This window comes from Pan troglodytes, chromosome 10 (assembly GCF_028858775.2).
Source record: "Pan troglodytes isolate AG18354 chromosome 10, NHGRI_mPanTro3-v2.0_pri, whole genome shotgun sequence".
Lineage (NCBI taxonomy): Eukaryota > Metazoa > Chordata > Mammalia > Primates > Hominidae > Pan > Pan troglodytes.
Genome location: NC_072408.2, coordinates 136,235,021 through 136,257,488, shown reverse-complemented (window position 1 = coordinate 136,257,488; position 22,468 = coordinate 136,235,021). Strand labels below are relative to the sequence as shown.

General features: G+C 42.5%; 1 protein-coding gene across 2 annotated transcripts in view; it reads left to right on the top strand.

Annotated features, from left to right (window-relative positions):
• The window catches only part of TMEM132D (transmembrane protein 132D), an 818,999-nt gene that overhangs the window by 444,948 nt on the left and 351,583 nt on the right, over positions 1 to 22,468 (top strand). The gene's annotated exons all lie outside the window — the stretch shown is intronic.

The following is a 22,468-nucleotide window of genomic DNA, read 5'->3' as shown; positions in this document are numbered from 1 at the left end:
GATGGTTTCAGACTGTTTCAAGCACACTACATTTATCATTAGATTATGATAAGGAATGCACAACCTAGATCCCTCGCATACGCAGTTCACAATAGGGTTTGTGCTCCTATGAGAATCTAATGCTGCCCCTGATCTGACAGGAGGCAGAGCTCAGGCAGTAAGGCTCGCTCGCCTGCCACTCACCTCCTGCTGTGGGGTCCAGTTCCTAACAGGCCACCAACCAGTATGGGTCTATGGCCCCGGGGGTTGGGGACCCCTGATCTACGACATGTCTGGATTTATACTAAGATTGGGGATACAAAGATAATTTTTAAATATTACGAAAGAAACTATATGTTATACCTGATTTAACTATTGCACAAGAAGAAAGTGCAGGGAGAAGGGTAAATCAGACTAAATTGGCAGAAAAATCTGCAAATTTGTGCCTACCCTTTTCTCTGTCTCTCCCTCTCCCCTCCTTTCTTCTTTCTTTTCTTCTTTTTTTCTTCCTTTCTTTTAAAAATACTCTCACCAGAAGCCATGGATCAACAAAGGTTTTAGAAAAAGAACAATTATCAAATTATGAATTCCCAGGATGTTCACATTAGGACAATGTTAGTGCTGACCTGGTAACCCCCTTAATTTACCTGTACATTGACAGGGACCCTCAGTTGTAGACTTGGCTCCCAGAGTATCACTGATGAGGTGTGACAGGGATGAAGCCCCTTGCAAGAATTAAGTCAACATTCACTAAAACTAAGAGGAAGGAATGTGAGCCGAATCACTTTGTAAACACGGAAGATGAAACAGCAGCTACTTTTTCAGAGATGGCTTCCAGGTTTTACTGATCAACTAGAAAGCAGGTTTGAAATGTTTGGTTCTCAATCTGTCAAACCCAAGTACGTTCATAGTGGTCCTCATAATTAGCAGAGAAATGCCTTTCTTCCAGTGTTTGGCATGCTATTTATTTTTTCCAAGACAGGCGCTATTACGCACTGCCCTTTTCTCAGGCAAAATCCAATCATTCTCTTCACTGTTCTGTAAAGTGGGCCAAATGGAACGGTGTAAAGGTATCATCTATCATGATTCCTGCATGGTGTCTCAGAGATGAGGAGCCAGGAAAAATTCACCAAGGCTTAGAAATAGCATTTCGTCTCTTTAAACTGACCTCCAGGAACCCAGATTCAAGATGTCCTGTGTATCCTGGGCTTTATGTCTCTATGGCAGATTGCTACTTGCCTACCCACCATCTTTTCTGCCCTTCATCCTTACTCACTGTAAGAGGTAGCAATGCTCCCAGGTAAAACAACTTCCAGGTTCCTTTGCAGCTAGTATAGCCGTGTGACCCAGTTCTTGCCAATCAAGTGCAGGTGGAATTTTCTAGGTGAGGCTTCTAGAGGGATAGTTTTCAGTGGCATACTCTTTCTGCCTTTGCCCTTTCCTCCTGCCTGGGTTTCTGTTGATATCATGAAGCTGCCATATCAGTCCTGGCTGTCTTTTCTCTGGATTTCTTGTCACATGAGAATAACCTCAATTTGGGCATGCCTCTGTGGTCAGGTTTTTAGTTCTTGACATCTTTAATAAATCCATTTTACCTCTGCTTTATTATTCAAATTTAGTCTTTGGCTTTACATATTTTATCATGAGATTTTTTGCTTAGTATCCACATACTAGTTCTATTTTTCAACATTTCATTAATTTACATGATTTATTTCCCTGTGATTGCTACCCAAACTTCTGTATAAAGCATCTAGTCACTGTAACTAATGCTCATTCTGCAGGAACCAGATATACAGCAAAATGTTCACATGAGAAAGCAAGACACGTGTAGGGGTGCAGCTATGCAGTTGCACAGATCTAGGCTTTAGCGACTCATCTACCATGATTAATGCCTGCTTATCAGAGTTCTAACTTGCCAGCTGGGTAAATTCTGGCAGATTTGTTTCTGTTGTATATTTTTTAAAAACTCTTTTCTAGCATCTGTGCATTTTATTTACCTTAGCCAAGCTTCACATTGTAGGAAGCCCATGAATTGAGCATTTCTGAGAGGGCAGCACCGTCATTTGGATTTCAGTGCATCAGGAAGGAAGAGACGTCACACTTCCAGAGCCCAAGGAGGCCTCATAAGAAGTGATGAAAATTGGCCGGGCGCGGTGGCTCATGCCTGTAATCCCAGCACTTTGGGAGGCTGAGGAGGGTGGATCATGAGGTCAGGAGTTCTAGACAAGCCTGGCCAAGATGGTGAAACCCTGTCTTTACTAAAAATACAAAAATTAGCCAGGTGTGGTGGCAGGCACCTGTAATCCCAGCTACTCGGGAGGCTGAGGCAGAGAATTGCTTGAACCCGAGAGGCAGAAGTTGCAGCGAGCTGAGATTGCAGCACTGCACTCCAGCCTGGGCGACAGAGTGAGACTCTGTCTCAAAAAAAAAAAAAAAAAAAAAAAAAAAAGAAGCGATGGAAACTTTTGGTTGCTGAAATGCCCTTCTGGGTGCTCAGTGATTGCCTGAATGGGCTCTCATGGGGACCCTGTTGCAGGGATGCCAACAAACTTGCAAATCCTGGTTTCACAGCTGTTGCTGCCAATAGCACATAAATGTCAATATTTTTTGAAGCAGAGTACTGCTTGTTTTTTTCTTTTGAAACTAGAGTGCATTTTACTCTTACTTGAAATTTCATGTAGCCTCTTCACTTACATGGGATTAGACTATGAAATCCAAGCATCACTGAAACTCTTTTTTAAAACTTTTATTTTAAGTTCAGGGGTGCAAGTACAGGTTTGTTTCATAGATAAACTTACGACATGGGGGTTTGTACAAAAATTCACTCAAGATGGATTCAAGACTTAAATGTAAAACCCAAAACTATAAAAACTCTGGAAGAAAACCTAGGCAATACCATTCAGGACACAGGCACAGCAAAGATTTCATGACAAAGACGCCAAAAGCAATTGCAGCAAAAGCAACAATTGACAAATGGGATCTAATTAAAGAGCTTCTGCACAGCCAAAAGAAACTCTCAACAGAGTAAACAGACAACCTACAGAATGGGAGAAAATGTTTACAAACTGTGCATCTGACAAAGGTCTAATATCCAGCATCTATAAGGAACTTAAATTTACGAGAAAAAAACCCGTGCAGAAGTGGGCAAAGGACATGAAAAGACACTTTTCAAAAGAAGACATATATGTGGCCAACAATCATATGGAAAAAAGCTCATCACTGATCATTAGAGAAATGCAGATCAAAACCACAATGAAACTCTTTTGGAGTCAAAATTGTTTTTGAAAATCTTTTGATCACGAGACCCACGGACTCACTTCAAACTGATCCAACATATCCATATGTCATCCAGCACCGAACAGACCATTGCTTCTGTCTGGGGAGTCGGGGTTGCTGTGTTTTGTCTGTGTACCTGAGGAAGTAGTTGGCTTTCCCTGAGGACCACACAATATCAAACTTACAAATTTTAACATACTGGATTCACACTTGGTGTGCTGAGATTTTTCACACAATGAGACACTGGAAAATGGGACATGACTTCCACCTCCTGTCACTCCTGGTGTTGTATGATTTAGAGAATGACTAGCCAGTGGTCGATACCATCTGAAGTTGAATTTGGACAAGTAAACACTCAAGTGCAGAGACTCTGTGTACCCATATTGCTGTCTAGCCTGACCAAGGAGAGAACTACAAAACTCTGAAGCTGTCAATATGTGTTGCACCACAGTACCTAGAACTCCTGCTCTGCAGGCTCAGAAAGTCTGGCGGGTTTAGTGGAAACTTAGACTACAGCCTTACCTAACTCTGCACGGTGATTAGAAGCTGAGCTGGCTGGTTACTCATTCCTTAGTTATTCATTCCTTAACACCAGGCAGGACTAAGCACGGCTCTAAACATCACCTAACTTATTCTCAAAGCATTCCTAAGAAGTTGATTTATTTTCATTTATATCATCGAGTAGGTAAGGGTCCAAGCGCTTACACAGTTTTCCCCAGGTCAAACACTGATGCGGTGACTGCTCTCACATTTGAACTCTGGAGCTCCTAAAGCCAATGCATAGGGTCTTCCCTCTTAACAATACTCCATTCCCATTGTGAACCATGAAATCTCACTTTATCCGGAAGATAAAAGAAAAACAAACAAGAAGGTGGCCTGCAGGTAAGGCAGAGCTGCAAAGTCTTCACCGTTATCTTATTCACTACTGATGCCTGGGTGGAATTCCAGGAGGCATTATCTTTCTTTCAGAGAGATCCAGGACACCTACTATGTCTCACTACTTTTGAGCATTTAAAAATATTTGATTTATGATACGTTACTGGCACTGGGACAACTAGTAAATATAGTGTAGAAATTACTAATATGCTTCATGTAAATTACTTCAAAATACTTTAGGCTTGGAGCATCAGATGAGCAAACATGGTAGAACTCATATGGCTGTTAACATGCAGGGCAAGTGTTCATTGTATCAGCCCCTCTATTTTTCCTGTATGATTAAAGTTTTTTAAAATAAGAATGTTTTTAAAATACACTTCACTATTTATTATATACTTTGAAAAAAATTGAAATCAACGTAAATGCTCACCAATGACCGACTGGATAAAGAAAATGTAGCATGTATATGCCATAAAATACTGTGCAGCTTTGAAAAAGAACGAGAATCAAGTCCTTTGCAGCAATATGGATGGAGCTGGACTCCATTATTCTTAGCAAACTAATGCAGGAACAGAAAATCAAGTTGTCTGAATGTTCTCACTTATAAGTGGGACCTAAATGATGAGAACACACGGACACACTGAGGGGAACAGCACCCACTGGGGCCTACTGGAGGGTGGAGGGTGGGAGGAGGGAGAGGATCAGGAAAAATAACTAGTGGGTACTAGGCTTAGTACCTGGATGATGAAATAATCTGCACAACAACTCCCCGTGACATGAGTTTACCTGTGTGACGAACCTGCACATATACCCCATAACTTAGAAAAGAAAAGAAAAAATCATTTAGCCAGCCTAAGCCTCAGTTTCTGCATCCATCAAACAAACATAATGGGCACCACACTGTATGATTGTAAAGAATAAAAAGATTAATGAGTGAGGTGCTTGCTGAAGTGTCTGACATAGACTACAGTCCGTGGGCCATATTCCCTCATGCATTCATTCTGCAGAAACTTCCTGAGCATCTACGAAGCCAAGCACTACGCTGAAAACGCCACAGACGATCTCATTTCATGCTTATCCTGAAGATATAGATAAATAAGACATAATTCTTGTTGTCAAGCACTCACTGTTTGCTGGAGGCTGAAAGACACCTTGCAGATTATAACAAATCAGATAAATAGTACCCAGATGGGCCAAGTGATTAAGCCGGCATCACTCAGCTCCTTAGTGGTGGAGTCGACAAGGAACCAAAGTCTCCTGAACCTGATGCTGTTTCCACATCACCACACACTCTGGTTTGCGGAAGGACCGTGCATTTATTTTATTGCATATGTAGAAAACTTCACTACTACCCCAGTGTTCTTCAAAAGAGAGTGAGCTAATTTGTACAGTGCGCAGACATCACTTAGATAGCAATGAACATTTTGGTAAGAAAGTTAACCTCTTTTCAGCTTTTTTCCCCATCATTCTGGTTTCCTCAAGGAGAAACGCTTGTTCCATACAAGATGTCTTTAAATCCTCATGTTTGCTTACGTTATTCTTCATGGGAGGGTACGAGTCCAGACGCGGAGCCCTCGGCAGGCAGTATGTAGTTAGGATTAATAACATCGCTTTATTTTCTTATTGGTTGTGTTTAGGGCTCCCTTCTATTTATTGCAAACGATACCAGTTTTCATTTAACAGTAGTGTAATAATGCTTCCTTTCAAAATGAATGTATTGGTAAAGAAAGCAAGTGAATTGAATGAAAGAGTTATGTTTGCATAATAGTGTCAGTTACAATGACTGAAGTGAGAAGACTGACCTAGACAATTTCCTGAGATAGAAATGCCTCTTCAGTAAAAAAAATTGGATAAAGTGCTGGGTTTTGGACGGTGGTTGGAAAAGCAAATTGAGAGTGTGACTGCAATTGTTTCTACTCCACCAAGTCACTTTCCCAGTGTCAGGGAAGATGAGAGGAGAGAGACAGAGAGATAGTTGGTTTGGGCTGAAGGGCAGGTTCTGCTCTGGGGACTCTGGTTTGAGTAGCAGGATTCTCTACACTGCAGATTAGCTTGTTTTAGATTTGAAATGATGGTTAGATAATGCTCTGTGTGGTCCGCTTGGGGACTTTGCTGTGTGCTTGCTAATACTATGCTCCATATCCGAGGCATTTATTTCCTAAAGACAGTTAATGCCAGCCGGGTCTCACGGCCAGGCGAGTTGATTAAAACTTGGCAGGCACAATTGCTGTTTCTAATAAAGAAATCACCACCGCAGCATTTTTTCCTCCTTTAAGTAAGAGAGGGGGAAATTGTGAAAAATCAAAGCCTGGAATATATTTTTGACAGCAGCTCTTAATTTCCCTCTTTTAATCAGTTTTACGCAGCACCTGTCCTCACCATGGCATGGTGTGAATATTTTTATCATTCATCTCCGCTCAGGAGGTAGGGAGGACTGAGATCTTCAAGAGCAGAGATTTGAGAAGTGTTAATGGGACAAAATGGACATTAAACATCAATTAATAAACATGGGTTATGTGTGTAAGGATTTAATGCCTTTATTCCCCATAAGGACAGAGATCTTGTCTCTCTCATTCCTGCTATGACCCAATTCCTGAGACATCGTATTCTCCATAAGTATCTTTGAATGAATACGCCAGAGTGTTTCTGCATAAGAATTAGCAGGGAGGCTGAGATGCACAGTTCTGGAGGGTACAGTGCACAACACCTGTTGCAAAAAGCCTGACATCAATATTCTGCAGGGATACCTGATATTCCTAGGAATTAGGGATGGAAGGGCTAACCAAGTCACACCACATCCTCTCTAACAGTGCCCCCTTCTGTGTGCCCTCAAGGACTCAGCGTACCATGGGTGAGTGGCTTTGTGACCACCCAGTTCCACCAGCTCAGTACTCTGGTTCTCAAATCCCCCTACATCCACCAGCTGCTAGAAGCATTGAGAACCAACGCCTATCACCTGAGCCCCTCTTTTGCACTTGCCCTCAACAGCAGGGAGCCACCTTGCTCAAGCTTCCCTCCCTTTTCTGAGCCAGCGACTGGTAGAGCTGTATAAAGTCCCAGCCCCTGGTACCAATTTGGAGTAACCCTGCAGGGACACCTCAGGTCTACACCTGCCCGGGGATACACTGAGGACTTTGCTGCACCGGCATCACAGTCTGATTTTTCCCTCTACCTTGTTCTACGTCCTTCATTCCCCTGCAGAGGTTTATCCCAATAACTTCCTGCACATAAATGCATCTCAGCGTCTGCTACTTGGGAACCTGACCTGCAACAAGTAAGAATACAAATTGCCAATGGAGGTGATACTGTGAACTGTGACTATGGGTGGTTTATCTGGGTGAACTCCAGGGCTTTAAGATGGAGGTGACAGAAGTCCAACCCATGCTGGCTTAATGGACCCATGACCTGGAAAATTCAGAGGGAGGGGCTTCAGGCACAGCTGGATCCAGGGGTTCATGGGATGAGATTATAATTTCACCTCTCCCCTTCATCTCCCTTTCCTTTAGCTTAGCTTCAGTCTCAGACAAACATACAAGGCAGTGAAAAGACAGTCCCCAGAATCTAGAGGCTTACAGTCTAGTACCTTTTTATAAAATTTAACTTAATTTGATTTTGAGTTCAGGGGTACATGTGCAGGATAGGTAAACTTGTATCTTGGGGGTTTGTTGTGGAGATGATTCAGTCACTTGGGTATTAAGCCTAGTATTCGTTAGTTATTTTTCTTGATTCTCTCCTTCCACCCACACTCCACCCTCCCATAGGCCCCAGTGTGTGTTGTTCCCCTCTTTGTGTCCATGTATTCTCATCATTTAGCCCCCACTTATAAGTGTGAATATGCGGCATTTGGTTTTCTGTTTCTGCATTAGTTTGCTAAGGATAATGGCCTCCAGCTCTATCCATGTTGCTGCAAAGGACATGATATTGTTCTTTCATGGTGTGTATATACCACATTTTCTTTATCCAGTCTTTCACTGATGGTTGTTTAGGTTGATTCCATGTCTTTGCTTTTGTGAATAGTGCTGCAATGAACATTCATGTGCATGAGTCATTATAATAGAACAATTTACATTTATCTGTGTATATACCTAGTAATGGGATTTCTGGGTCAAATAGTAGTTTTGTTTTTAGTTCTTTGAGGAATCATCACACTGTTTTCCACAATGGTTGAACTAATTTACATTTCCACCAACAGTGTGTAAGCATTCCTATTTCTCCACAATCTCTCCAGCATCTGGTAATTTTTGACTTTTTGATAGTAGCCATTCTGACTGGTATGAGATGGCCTCTCGTTGTGGTTTTGATTTGCATTTCTCTAGTGATCAGTGATGTTGAGCTTTTTTCATATGCATGTTGGCTGCATGTATGTCTTCTTTGGAAAAGTGTCTGTTCATGAGAATACATGGACAAAGAGAGGGGAACAACACAACTGGGGCCTGTCAGAGGAGGGCGGGGAGGGGGAGAGCATCAGGAAAAATAGCTAATGCATGTCCAGCTTAATATCTAGGCAATGGGCTGATAGGTGCAGCAAACCACCATGGCACACGTTTACCTATGTAACAAACATGCACATGTATCCCAGAACTTAAATAAAATAAAATAATGTCTGTTCATGTCCTTTGCCCACTTTTTTAATGGGGTTGCTTGTTGTTTTTCTTCTAAATTTGTTTAAGTTCCTTATGAATGCTGGATATTAGGCCTTTGTCGAATGTATTGTTACAAAAATTTTCTCCCATTCCGTAGGTTGTCTGTTTACTCTGCTGGTAGTTTCTTTTGCTGTGCAGAAGATCTATTAGTTTAATAGATCCCATTGGTCAATTTTTGCTTTTGTCACAATTGCTTTTGATGTCTTCATCATGAAATCTTTGCTGTGCCTATGTCCTGAATGGTACTGCCTAGGTTTTCTTCCTGGGTTTTGATAGTTGTGAGTTTTACATTTAAGTCTTTCATCCATCTTGAGTGAATTTTTCTCTGCAGTGGAAGGAAAGGGTCCAGTTTCAATTTTCTGCATATGGCTAGCTGGTTATCCCAGCATCATTTATTGGGGAAAGGGGAGTCCTTTCCCCATTGCTTGGCAATTTTCTTGAAGATCAGATAGTTGTAGGTGTGTGACCTTATTGTACCCTTATTCTTAAGAAAGCAAATCTTTTCCTTGTCAATTCAGAAAACTAAAATTTGCAGTTTTGATGGCCGCAGTCATTTAGGCCACGTGGCCATACCAAAAAACAATCATTATCGACAAAGAATGTGAAACGTGTATTGATCAGGCCTGGCTTGCACACTCATATTCAGATCTGAGAAGGACACACATCCTCTGAACTACGTGCACAGAAGCAGGGAGAGATGGTACTCTAGAGAAGGGGGAGCTGAAAGCAGGGAAAGGGAGAATAATGTTGTTTAGGAAATTAAGAAATATATTAACTTTGGGAGAGAGATGAGTGAGGGGTGAAAGGAAATGGAGATGGAAAGAATAGAGAAAGAGGAAGGGAGAAGGGGGAGAGCCAGAACTGGAGCCAGGGACGACAAGTCCAGGAGCGGGAGGGAGGGAGATGGAGAGGGTATCCAAGGACAGCCTTGCGTCACGGTTCCTCGGCTGTGGGCCATCGCTCACCAAACTCAGCTTTTATCTTCTCATATTTATCGTCAGATCAGAGTGTGTATAAAGCAGTTTTTGATGATATCAGAATGGGACTTAACAGTTCAAATACTAGAGACCTGCGACGCCCAGAGATTGACATAGACCTTGAGGTGTGGGATACGGTCGGGGAGGCGGCTCACCTTCAGAATCTCGCTGCTGAAAAGACACACTTGTCTTCAGAGGAGTTGCGCAGGAAGCAGGCTCTGAGATGGAGATTTGTGTGCAGGGTGCTTTGGGGGTTTTACCCTTGGAAGCAACTTGTAGAGGAGAGGAGGAAGCCGGATTGGAAAGAGGCAGGAGCTGAACTCTGAGGCAGTTTCAACAACAGCCTCAGCCGACCCCAAGGGGAGCTCTGGAGTGGGCTGGCCCTTCAAAGATGCCCCACCCTGAAGCAAGGGTGCCTGGCCTCTCCACCCCACCCTGAGGAGTCACTGGAGGATGTGTTCACCTGGGAGGGAGCATGATCTTGGGCGAGGTATGCTGTCTTCAGCTGGGGGAGATTTCAGAGGTTGTCAGCCACCGTCACCTCCCTCCTACAGGAGTGACCTCGGCAGCACACCATGGCGTCCAAAACAGTACCTCTTGCAGACACCAAGATGAATACACGTAAGGCGTTTGAAGGACTCTGGGTCATCCATGAGATGTATTTGACTCCTTTCTGGTCCAGTTTTAGGCTATATCCAATCTTACCCAAGTATGACTTACATGAGGCTGGGCATGGATTCCAGTATTATTCATCAGATAAATGGCTTTCTAGATTTTGCTAAGCTTTGAGACTATAACCACTTCTAGCACATCCCACTCCATGCTGGTCATACCACTCAAGATACTCTGTGACAAGACGGAAGGAGAATGGGATGCATATGCAGTAGATATTCAGAAGACTCTACCACTCACTAACCACTTTCGGAGTCCTAGCTTCCCCCTTTAATTTGCATATTTCATCTCTCAGGAGGTCGGGACTCTTGAGTGACTTACCTGAGGTTTCAGCATCTGGAAAGGGTAGAGTCTTGGGACTCTTAAGTCCAGGATCGTTTCTCCATTAACACATACGCATGGAGCCTTCTCCCAAGAGCAAGTGCACTAATTACCTGGGTAGGTGTAGGACCAGGTGTTGCCTGCACGGTGCTCACATATCCCTTCTCCACACCTTCCCTTCTCTGCTCTGAACCTAACGGAATGTGTCAATGCAAACTCTGATTCTCAGGATCCATCGCCCACTGGCTGCTGGAAAGATTTGGCCAATGAAAGACAAGCGTTGCAGGCTTTTGTTTTTCTTTACTTTTGTTTTAGATTCCGGGGGTACATGTGTAGGTTTGTTACATGGGAATATTGGGTAACACTGGGAGTTGGGGTGCAATTGAATCTGTCACCCAGGAAGTGAGCATAGAACCCAATGGGTAGTTTTTCAAGCCTTGCCTGTCTCCTTATCTCTTGCTTCTAGTAGCCTCCGGGCCTACTGTTGCCATCTTTATGTCCATGAGTACCCAGTGCACCGCTCTCATAAGCGAGAACATGCATTATTGAGTTTTCTGTTTCTGCGCCACTTTGCTTAAGGTAACAGCCTCCCACTGCATCCATGTTGCTGCAAAGGCGATGATTTCATTATTTTTTATCGCTGTGTAAGATTCCACAGTGTATATGTGTGACATTTTCTCTATTTACTCCACTGTTGCTGGGTACCTGGGTCGGTTCCATAGCTGCTATTATGAATAGTACTGCAGTGAGCATATGGGCACAGGGGTCTTTTTGGTAGAACAACTTATTTTCCTTTGAGTATACACCCAGTAGTGGGATTGCTGGATCAAAGAGTGGGAGTTTAAAGGGCAAGGAGAAAGCAGAAGTCAGGCTATTTCTCTTTCTCTGTGTTTTGGACAGTGTCTCACACAGTGGCTGTATCTCCTCTGTACCTCCAGCTCCCGCAAACAGTCTCTGGTTTGATTTCAGCTCCTCGCAGGCATCTCTAGTTTCTGGTTTGGGATCACCTCCTGCCTGTTGCCTTCATCGCTAGAGATGCGCCATTCACAAGTGGCCTTAACGGTTCCTCTTATGGTTTCTAGTTCTTCTCATACCGTGCGGGCAACACCTGGGTCTACATCTACCCAGGTAACTAGTGCACTCGCTCTTGGGAGAAGGCTCCTTGCATATGTGTTAATGGAGAAATGATCCTGCACTTAAGAGTCACGAGACTCTACCCTTTCCTGATGCTGAAACCTCAGGTGAGAGGTTGTTTGGAAGTTTTTACAGAAATGCTGCATATATACAGGTATGTGCATGCAATCTTGCAAATCTTAGTGAACATCCAGCATCTTCTAAACCAGTGCCCTGGATTAAATTCGCTCTATTGAACTCTAGATGGTAGCTCGACTAGACCCTGACTTATATGTCACCCAATGCATCAAAGCACTCATCAAAGCTGGACAAGTGAAGACCTCAACGATAATTGGTAAATGCCATAATAATGGATGCACATCCGATCTAAAAACCCACATGAACAAGACTTCACATGATGTTTCCGTGGTTATTTTTAATTTCTGTTGCAAACATCCACTCTGTTGCCCAGATGCACATCAGTCTCCATTCTCTCAGGTTCTTCCACGCACTCCCCCTGCCAACCCAGGCTTCAAGCCTGTGTGTAGAACTCTCTCTACATCCTGCGTAGCTTGCCATTGTCAGCGTTCGAGAGGGAAGTAAAAGGGTATCTGCATCCGTCATGTAGCCAGCAGACATCAGCAGGCATCTTGTGTCTGCCTGGGCTTCAGCTGTGGGTTGGTACAGATTTATCTACACTATGGATATTTCCCATCCACAAGTCACCTCCAAACCTAATAACCTCTTAGATATGCCCATGCTATTATGGGATATATGAGAAGTGTATTCTGCTCTTAGGTCACTGAGCCTAGAGAAACCCCACACTGTTGTTTAAGATCTTGTTTGCCTCCACGCGCCACGTGATCATTTCCTGTCTGAGTTCTGACTTCTAAGTAAAAAGTGAGTCACAGAATGGCCGTCTTTTCACTCTCCAGATCTCTTCAGAGTTTGTAGCATCCTGTCTCTGGAACACAGAGAAACAGAACTGGCCTTTTGGCTCAGACACTCACCATCTCCATTACCCCCTTGTTTTCCTCTCAAATATCCACCTTGGCCCTTTTGAGGAGGTGTTTTTTCATCCTGAGAACAGAAAGTCCCACTCTCATGTTATCATGGATACTCCAAAATCTTTTACTTCTTCTGTGCTCAGAAGCATTTTGTTTCCTCTTGGACTAGCTTTGGTAAAAGTGAGTTTAGGTAAGAAGTGTGCTGGAATCACGGAGGCTCATGACAACAGAGGTTGGCATTGTCCTCTCATTGCACACCCGTACTTGGTCAGGCTTCGCCAGATAACACCTCTTTTTCATTCTGGGATGAGAGCAAAATAGCTCCTCCCATTGGGGACATGTTTGTCTTGGGGAACACGGAAAACAGAGATCTTGGAACCATGACATAATCCTTCAAGCATCTGCCCCAGATGCCATACGTCACTTTCGCTCACCTGTCATGGATTAAAGCAAAGCACACATCCAAGCCTGATTTCCACAAGGCAGGAAAGGATAATCCTACCAAAGAAAGGTCAGCACATATTTGGAAAATAAAATTTAGTAAATTTTACTACACTTAAAAAAACCTCCAGGCCAGGCACAGTGGCTCACGCCTGTAGTAATCCCAGCACTTTGGGAGGCCGAGGCAGGTGGATCACTTGAGGTCAGCAGTTCCAGACCAGCCTGGTCAACATGGTGAAACCCTGTCTCTACTAAAAAATACAAAAATTAGCCAGTTGTGGTGGCGGGCACCTGTTCTCAGCTACTTAGAAGGCTGAGGCAGGAGAATCACTCGAACCCAGGAGGGGGAGGTTGTAGCAAGCTGAGATCATGCCACTGCACTCCAACCTGGGCAATAGAGTGAGATTCCGTCTCCGTCTCAGAAATAAAAAACAAAAAGCAACTCCAGTGCTTGGAGAACAGTTTATGTCCATTCACCTTTATGCTGGACATTGAGAACAGAATAGAATAGTTGATGCTTGAATGGAGGAGAGAAAGGGGGTAAAGAGAAAAACAGGAAGGAAAAACTAAATGTTTCAAAATAATGACTCGTAATAAAATACAAACAGAATGTTGGCCGTCAGATATTTCGGCTGAGCTATTCTTACTGGGATTTGTCTGTTACCAGATATGAGCATTTAGTTTAGACAGAAGCTCTCTGACTACTCTCATTTATTCAGTAATTCCCAGTGTCCCAAATCCTCCTTCACTCTCTTTTCTACCTGGCTCCCAGCAACATTGACTGTCGAGGAAAGTCTTGCAAGGAAAGTGTACATCTTGTAGCTACTGGACTATTTTTAATCCTATGCTGGACATAAAACCTGGAGGCTTAGAATGAGAAGATCACGGACAGCAGAGATGGCCAAAGTGATCCTGCAGAGAATTGCAATAAGAAACCTTCAAAGCAGATTCCATGTGTCCTATTGTACATGGAACTGATGAATAGATTTATTGCTCTGTGAAATTATGTCTCAGTGATCCTTTTCATGTTTTGTTTGCAGTTTTATTTCTTTTTGACACTTAATTGAATGGTGATGTAGGGATATTTTTTAAAATTACTTATCACTGAGTTATCCCATGTACAACACAAGCACAAAAGCCGTAAGTATGCAGTGCAATGAAATGGAACATATGATGCAATCGCTTATACAGGTGTCAGATCTAAGGACAGAACATCTCCTTCTTTCCAACAGATGCCCTCATGTCCCCTCCAAGCCAGTACCTACACCCACCCCAGGAAAAGAAGTATCCCGACCTCTAAATCCAGGGACTTGTGTCTCTGTTTTTGGACTTCATACAAATGAAGTCATGTAGTACATACTATTTTGTGCCTGGTTTCTTTTTATCAAAATAGCATCAGGGAGATGTATCTCTGTTTTGTATAAATGAGTATTTTCATTTTGTTCTTGTTGCTGCATAGTATCCATTATATGAATACACAACACATTATTTGTCTATTCTATGGGTGGATATTTGAGTTGCTTCCAGTGTGGGACTGTTATGCATAACTTGTCTCTGCACCTTTCTGCACATGTGTCTTCAGGATCTAGAACCAGGAATACCATTTCACCCAACAATCCCATTACTGGGTATATACCCAAAGGATGATAAATCATTTTACTCTAAAGGCACATGCACACGTATGTTTATTGCAGCACTATTCACAATAGCAAAGACTTGGAACCAACCCAAATGCCCATCAATGATAGACTGGATTTAAAAAAAATGTGGTACATATTCACCATGGAATACTATGCAGCCATAAAAAAGGATAAGTTCATGTCCTTAGCAGGAACATGGATGAAGGGGAAACCATCATTCTCAGCAAATTAACATAGAAACAGAAAACCAAACACTGCATATTCTTGCTCGTAAGTGGGAGTTGGACAGTGAGAACACATGGACACAGGGAGGGGAACATCACACACTGGGGCCTGTCGGGGGGAGGGGGGCTGGGGGAGGGATAGTATTAGGAGAAATACCTAATGTAGATGACGGGTTGATGGGTGCAGCAAACCACCATGGCACAAGTATACCTATGTAACAAACCTGCACATTCTGCACGTGTATCCCAGAACTTAAGGTATAATTTAAAAAAAGAAAAAAAAAAAGAAGTGAGCGTTCAGCTCCTGAAGGTATGTACTTAGGAATGGAATGTCTGTATCCTATGGTATAGGGATGTTTAGCTTTAGTACTGCCAAACACTTTTCCAAAGTGGTTATGCCAGTTCACATTCCCACCAGCAGTGTAAGAGAATTCTCATCACTTCACATCCTTACCAACATTTCATCATGTCAGAAGGTATTTTCCAAAATTTATTTCTGAAATTTGAGAAGTATGAAAACGTGCAAAGTAGAATTAACCACTGGCCATGCCCCTTCATTCATACTTAACCTCTATTAACATTTAGACATTGTGCTTAAATAGGCTGTTATACCCCAAATACTTAAAAATACAGTGGCTCTAAGCAGACAAAGTGTATTTCTCTGTCATGGAGCTGTTTGGGGGAAGGTGCAAGGACTCTGCTCCCTGGGAGTATTCAGGGCTCCAGGATGGTGGGGAGGCTCTGTTATTCCTAACCTGTGGCTTCAAAGTCATTATAGTTGCTCCGTTCCCAACTGGCAGAAAGAGGGCATCTACCTCCTCAACTTCCTGGGCAAAGGACCTTATCATCCATGAAATGATTCAAATTCTCACATTCCATTGACCCTAACTCTCAACAGCCACACCTGGCTGCAAAGAAGTCTGGGAAATGTGGACTCTGGCTAGAAGACATGTCCCCAACTTAAATCCAAGAGGTTTTATGATGAAAAGGAAAAAGAAACAAAGGGATTAGTGATGGAGCAGTCTCTATGATAGACATTTATCTTCAGTAATTGTTCTGTGTATAAATGTGGTAAATACATTATTTACTATTTTTTAAATGTATCAAATTACAGGAAAAACGAAGACTTTTTAAATCTCATTCTTGCTTTTTCCTCACCTGACCCAAGCTGAGGAGGTAACTATGATAAGTTGAATGTATGTACTTCAAGTTCATTTTTATATCAGTATACATGCATGTGTACCATTATAGAAAAATCACAAACGCACACACTTGGTTTTCTATAAGTGACGTGTTAAAATATTTTAAAACTTGCTTTCATCCCTCCTAATATGTTTTGGAGATCTATTCATGTGGATACAAAGGCATCTAATTCATTCCCTTCATCTGCAAAAGAGTATTCCATTATAGAAATTGTTTAAATACCACTCAGAAGTCCCCTCTTGATGGAAACTTACAGTGTTGTTGAATCGTCACTATCACAAGTAATGCTGCAACTAAAAGTCTTGCATATCAGTGCTCATCCTCACCCAGCTGCCTCACACCACTGCTATGCTTGGTCTTTTGAAATACAAATAAGACCATATTATCCTGTTTTAAAAACTCTTGAGTATAAAATAAAATATAATTTTATATATATGAGAATGTCATACCTTTCGATGATGCATGCGGTAGCTATGATTAGTTTTGACACCATGTATCAGAAAACCCAAATAACAATTTTTTAGAAAATGGAGTGATGGAATACTATTCTCTCGTAGGAAAGTAGTCTGGATACAAACTTTCAAGGGATTCCAGGACTGTTTTATGGTCTTCATTAAATCATCAGGATACCAGATTCTGAGAAGATAGTGGCTTTTTCCTCTGCCAGATTTAGGCTGAGATTCTCGTCCACGTGCCCCTCAAGATAGCTGCTGTGGCTCCGACCCTCACAGCTGCACTTCAGACAGGAAGAAAGGGGAAGACTGAAGAGTAAATTACACATGTCAGTTGAGTCATCCATATTCAAAGAGCTGTTCCTAAAATCCATCCAGTGTGGTCTCCCCACTTGTATCTTATTGACCAAAATGATATCACAATTGTTCCTAGCTACAAGGGACGCTGGAAAATGTAGTTTTTGGCTGATCAGAGTAAAATCAGAATTCTCCTAGTAGAAAATACATGAAGAAACGATATTTGATAATCATATTGTAGTCTCTGCACTGTCCTCATTCCTAATAATATAGACATTCCCTTTTTATGCAGTGCATTGGTCAGAATTTTAAGTACAAGCAACAAATGTCAGCACTGAATGACTTAACCATAAAATGAAGGTTAAGAAGCATGGAGAATCTTCAGGGGAGAAAAACTAGGCTTGGGATTCATCATCCTGGAACAGAGGTAAACATCGTACTGCAGAAGCAGGATTCCTTTGCTGGAGGTGGCAAGCAGAAAATGCTGAGGTTACCTGGCTGATCATCAAGGCAATGCCAATCAAAACCACGATGAGAAATTGTCTCACCCCAGAATGGTTATTATCAAAAAGACAAAAAATAACAAATACTGGCACAGATGTGGAGAAATGAGGACACATATACACTGTTGGTGGGACTGTAAATTAGTATAGCCGCTATGGACATTAGTATGTAGGCACCTTAAAAAATTAAAACATGGTATGCACGTAAGATGCAGCAATTCCACTTCTGGGTATATATGCAAAGGAAATGAAATCAGGATGTTGAAAGGATTATCTGCACTCCAGTTTTTATTGCAGCAGTATTCACAATAGCCAAGATATGGAAACAACCTAAGTGTCCATCAACAGATCAACGGATTAACAAATGTGGTCTATATTATACACAATGGAATGCTAGTCCACCATTAAAAAAGAATAAAATCCTATCTTTTGCAACATGGAAAAACCTAGACATTCACTCAATAGTCAGTGAAATAAGCCAGGAACAGAAGGACAAATACTGTACATTCGCACTCCTGTGTGGAATCTAAATAAGCTGATCTCATAGAATTACACAGTAAAGTAGAGGTTACCAGAGGCTAGGGAGGGTACTGGGGCTGGGGGATGGTGAGATATTGGGCCATGAACACAAAGTTACAGTAAGATGGGGGAATAAGTTCTGGTGTGCTATAGCACTGTAGGGTGATATAATTAACAATGGTGTAGTGTATATTTCAAAATAGCTAGAAGAGAAGGTTTTGAATGTTCTCACCAAAGAAATGACAAATGTTTGGGGTGATGGATATGGGTGATGGATATGCTAATTACTCTGATTTGATCATTATGCAAAGTATGCATGTATCCAAACAGCACATTGTACCCCATAAATATGTGCAATTATTATGTGACAGTTAAAAAAAAAAAAAACTACAACGTTAAAAATGTCTGCGTCTCCTTTTTACATGGCTAAATCCTGGATTCGTCTCAGGACTTACCTTCTCTGGGAGCCTCCTCTGCAGCCCTGGGTTAGGTGGCCTGGGTCAGTACTGAGACACGCCCCCTTAGCATGCCTTCTGTTGTCAGGCTGTGTTTTAAGAATTTTATGTAGAACAACTTGTAGTAGTCACAGCAAAGGTATGAGGAGGGTATCACTATTGGCACTCTCAAATACAAATGAAGAAACTGGCACCGAGATTTTAAGTAACTCGTCCATATTCATTCGGCCATGTTCATTCAGTCACAATTTGTGCTCAAGCTGCCTGACTCCAAATTTCATGTTCTCATCCGTTACCTGATGTTATCTCTTGTACACCATTAAAGCAGGTTGGTCTATTTAACATTCTCATTCATTAGGGGGAGAAATCCCAGAAGGGAGGGAGTTTGTCTCTTCCGTCTTCTTCTGTCGCTGGACCTCCTCTTCCAACCTAAGTAGAACATTTTTCCTCCTACAGGTCGCTCACCTCTGTTATAAACGAGATCTAGAATGTTGATCATGTTTGCATAATCCTAGAAATAATATAAGGAATGACGTTCCAGCCTGTTTCCCTGCGAAAGCATCCCTAGTGACACTTCTCTTCTTCCTTAGTTACAAGCTCTGAATCTCAAGTCACAAATTTAACAGTGCGAGAAATATCAATTTCTCTGTTTTCTGCAACTCAAATTAATTTCTGCCTCCAGACTCTGACTGTCAGTTTGGTTTGGCATATGGTCTCTTCAGGCCCAGTAACTCTCAGATGCACTCCTGCCATGAGCAGCTGTTATCCAAGACTAGGGAACTCCATCTCCGTGTGTCCCCTCCTGCTGATGGGCATCCCTTCGTGGGGTTTCACCACCTCCCTTAGCACCTCCTGGCAGCCACGCTCTGGCCTTGCTCTTGGAGACCCAGGGTCTTCTCTCTGCTTCCCCAGTTCTGGGGAATGTATTTTTAATTTCTGGGGGATACTCTTGCTTCTCTAAATGTTTCTTTTAGTGGCAACAAGTATAATCTCCACAAAAGCCCAAACTGGATGAAAGAAGTACCAGCAAGGGAAAAATTGTAATTATATTTGGGTTATTTTTTGCCCATGTGTCAAGCTCTCCTGACACAAGGAGGATCAACTTGAAATGCTTGAACCAGGTGAAGGAAAAGAAAGCAATGAGGGGAAATAAGCAATTTTATATCAAATATTACCAATTCATTGAGAGTGCGGAATTACTGGAACCTTCATACACTGCTTCTAGGAGTTTAAATTGGTATTAAACATTGGAAAAGTGTTTGGTAGTAATTACTAAGGTTAAACAGAGGCAGTCTCAATTACTCAGCAATTTTACTTCTATATGTATACCCAAGATAAATGTGTATGTTTGTTTACCAAAGACATGGGCAAGAATGTCCCTGGTATCACTATTTGTAATAGCTAAAACCTGGAAACAACGTAAAGTCCATGACCAGTAGAATGAATAAGTAACTTGTGGCATAGAACAGTATGCAGCAAAGATGAAGTGTAAGTGATGGGAATCTAGATGGTTGAGCCTCAGAGACATCATGTTGAGTACAAAGGAGCGAAATACAAAAGTGTACACATCATGTGATTCCACTTCTATAAAAGTTTCAAACAGACGAAACTACCCTATGTTGCCAGAAGTCAGGGTAATGGTTACCCTGGGGGTAGGTTCTACCTGTAAGGTGACCCAATGGGCCATGGGTTTCTGGCAGAGTTCAGCTTGAGGTATGTGTGTTGGTCTGTAACATTGTTCACCTTGCACTGACCCATCCATCTGCACACGAATGATTCATGCATTATATGTTTATTATACAAAAAGAAAAGTTTCCATAGAAAACATGTATCCTCCTTAATTTGCCCACATAGAATTAATACACGTTTCTTTTACCTGGGCTAGGGGTAATTGAGACTTGAGTATTTTTTAAATTAATTAAAAGGAGGTGGCCCAGAAATGGTTACTGCAAATGTCTACTCTTGGTATATATTACTTGAATTTCATGCCAAAGATGTCTCACACTACAGAGTCACATAAGGGAATGCTGAGACCACTCTCATTCCTTTATGGCCCATGCCAATGAAGAAAAGTTGTCTTACTTATACACCAGTATTTGGCAAATGACTGCTATGTCTCAGACATGATTTAAGGCACTTGTAGATGCAGCATTCAACAAACACAAACAAAAACCCACTCTTCTCTCGTGGAGCTCACATTATAGTAAATGGAAATAAAATCCATCCACCCATCCATCCATCCATCCATCCATCCATCCATCCATCCATCCAAGCATCCATCCATTGATCCATTCATCCTTCCATCCATCCAAGCAACCATCCATCCATCCATCCAAGCATCCATCCATCCATGCAACCATCCATCCATCCATCCATCCAAGCATCCATCCATCCATCCATCCACCTATCCATCCATTCATTCATCCATATGCAACATAATTGTAGTGATAAGAGTCTAGAGATGGGTACAGCAAGGTGATGATATAGAATTGTGGTCAGGGTGAAATGTTGTATCAAGTGATAGGGGACGTTCTCTCTGATGTTGCAACATCTGAGCAGAGATCTAAAAGATTTGCATATATGTGGGAGAGGAACACTAAAGACAGAGGAAACTGCAAGTGCAAAGGTCCTGGGGCAGGTATGTGCTTGGTGTGTTCAAGGAAAGCAAGAAAGCCAGTGGGAGGGTGCAGAAGAGCAACAGGGTGTGAGGGGAGGTGGACCAAAGACATAGGCAAAGACTAGACCTTATAGGGACTTGAGCAGGTTGTGCAGGTTTAAGTTTTTACCCAGAGTGAGATGGGAAACCCATGGAGGTTTCCAGCAGGAGAGTGGCATAATCAGAATTCATATATGGATGCTGCGTGAACGGTAAATTGCTGGGCTCAAAGGTAGAAGCAGCATGAACAGGCGGCTGTTGTAAAATGCAGGAGGGAGGTGACCTTGGCTTGCACCAGGGCAGGAGTGATAACGCTGGTGCGATGTGGTTAGAACCTGGATCTACTTTTGTGAAGTAGAGCCCACAGTATGAAACTCAGTCCCCAAAAGGCATCCCATGTGCATAGTTCTGGAGAAGCCAAGAGACACTTCGAGCATCTGGATGTGCAGGCTCTCAGCCTAGATACGACAGATGTGTCTTTGCCATAAATCCCCTGTGAGAGATAAACAGGGAAGAAATTTGGCTTCTGGAAAATCTGAAGCAGAGAGGGAGAACGATTTGGGAAATCCAGAGATGTAGCACATGGCAGTGGGAACAACACAGACTCCAGGCTTAGCTGCTGGAACTGTCGAGTAAGTTGCTGAAGCTCCGCGTCCTTATCGGTAAACAGGGAATAATGGCAGGAGCTACCTCAAGGGCTACTTGTGAGGACTAAATAAGGTAGAGGCTGGAAGGGAACCATCCCAGGTGCTGTTATAACAATGCGTAGCAGCCGCTCTCATCTCCATTCCTGGAAGCCCCCTGCACAAGACAGAGAACACAAGTCTGCATTTCTGGGATTGCACCCAATGGGCCTCAGCTGACTGTGATTGATATTTAATCATAGAGCAGATTCCCTCCACCAGGCATGTGCCTGGAAGCCCAGACAGAGGATGATGCCGGTATCCAACTAATTTGGTTTAAAAGTGTACCTGTCTCCCCCACTCTCCTGAGCTCTTTCCCTATCTACCTCCCCCATTTTAAGGAGTGAATAAAAGAACACCTTTTTCTTTCTGTAAGCCTCCATCTCATCGACTGCAATTATTGGCAACTGGGTAAGTCTGAGGCGCAGGGAAGGCCAAGTTCACCAGCGTTTATTATGCATCTGCCTGATGTCAGGGACTACTGAATTCTCATAATCAACCCTCTAATGTCACCATTTCACAGATGAGAAA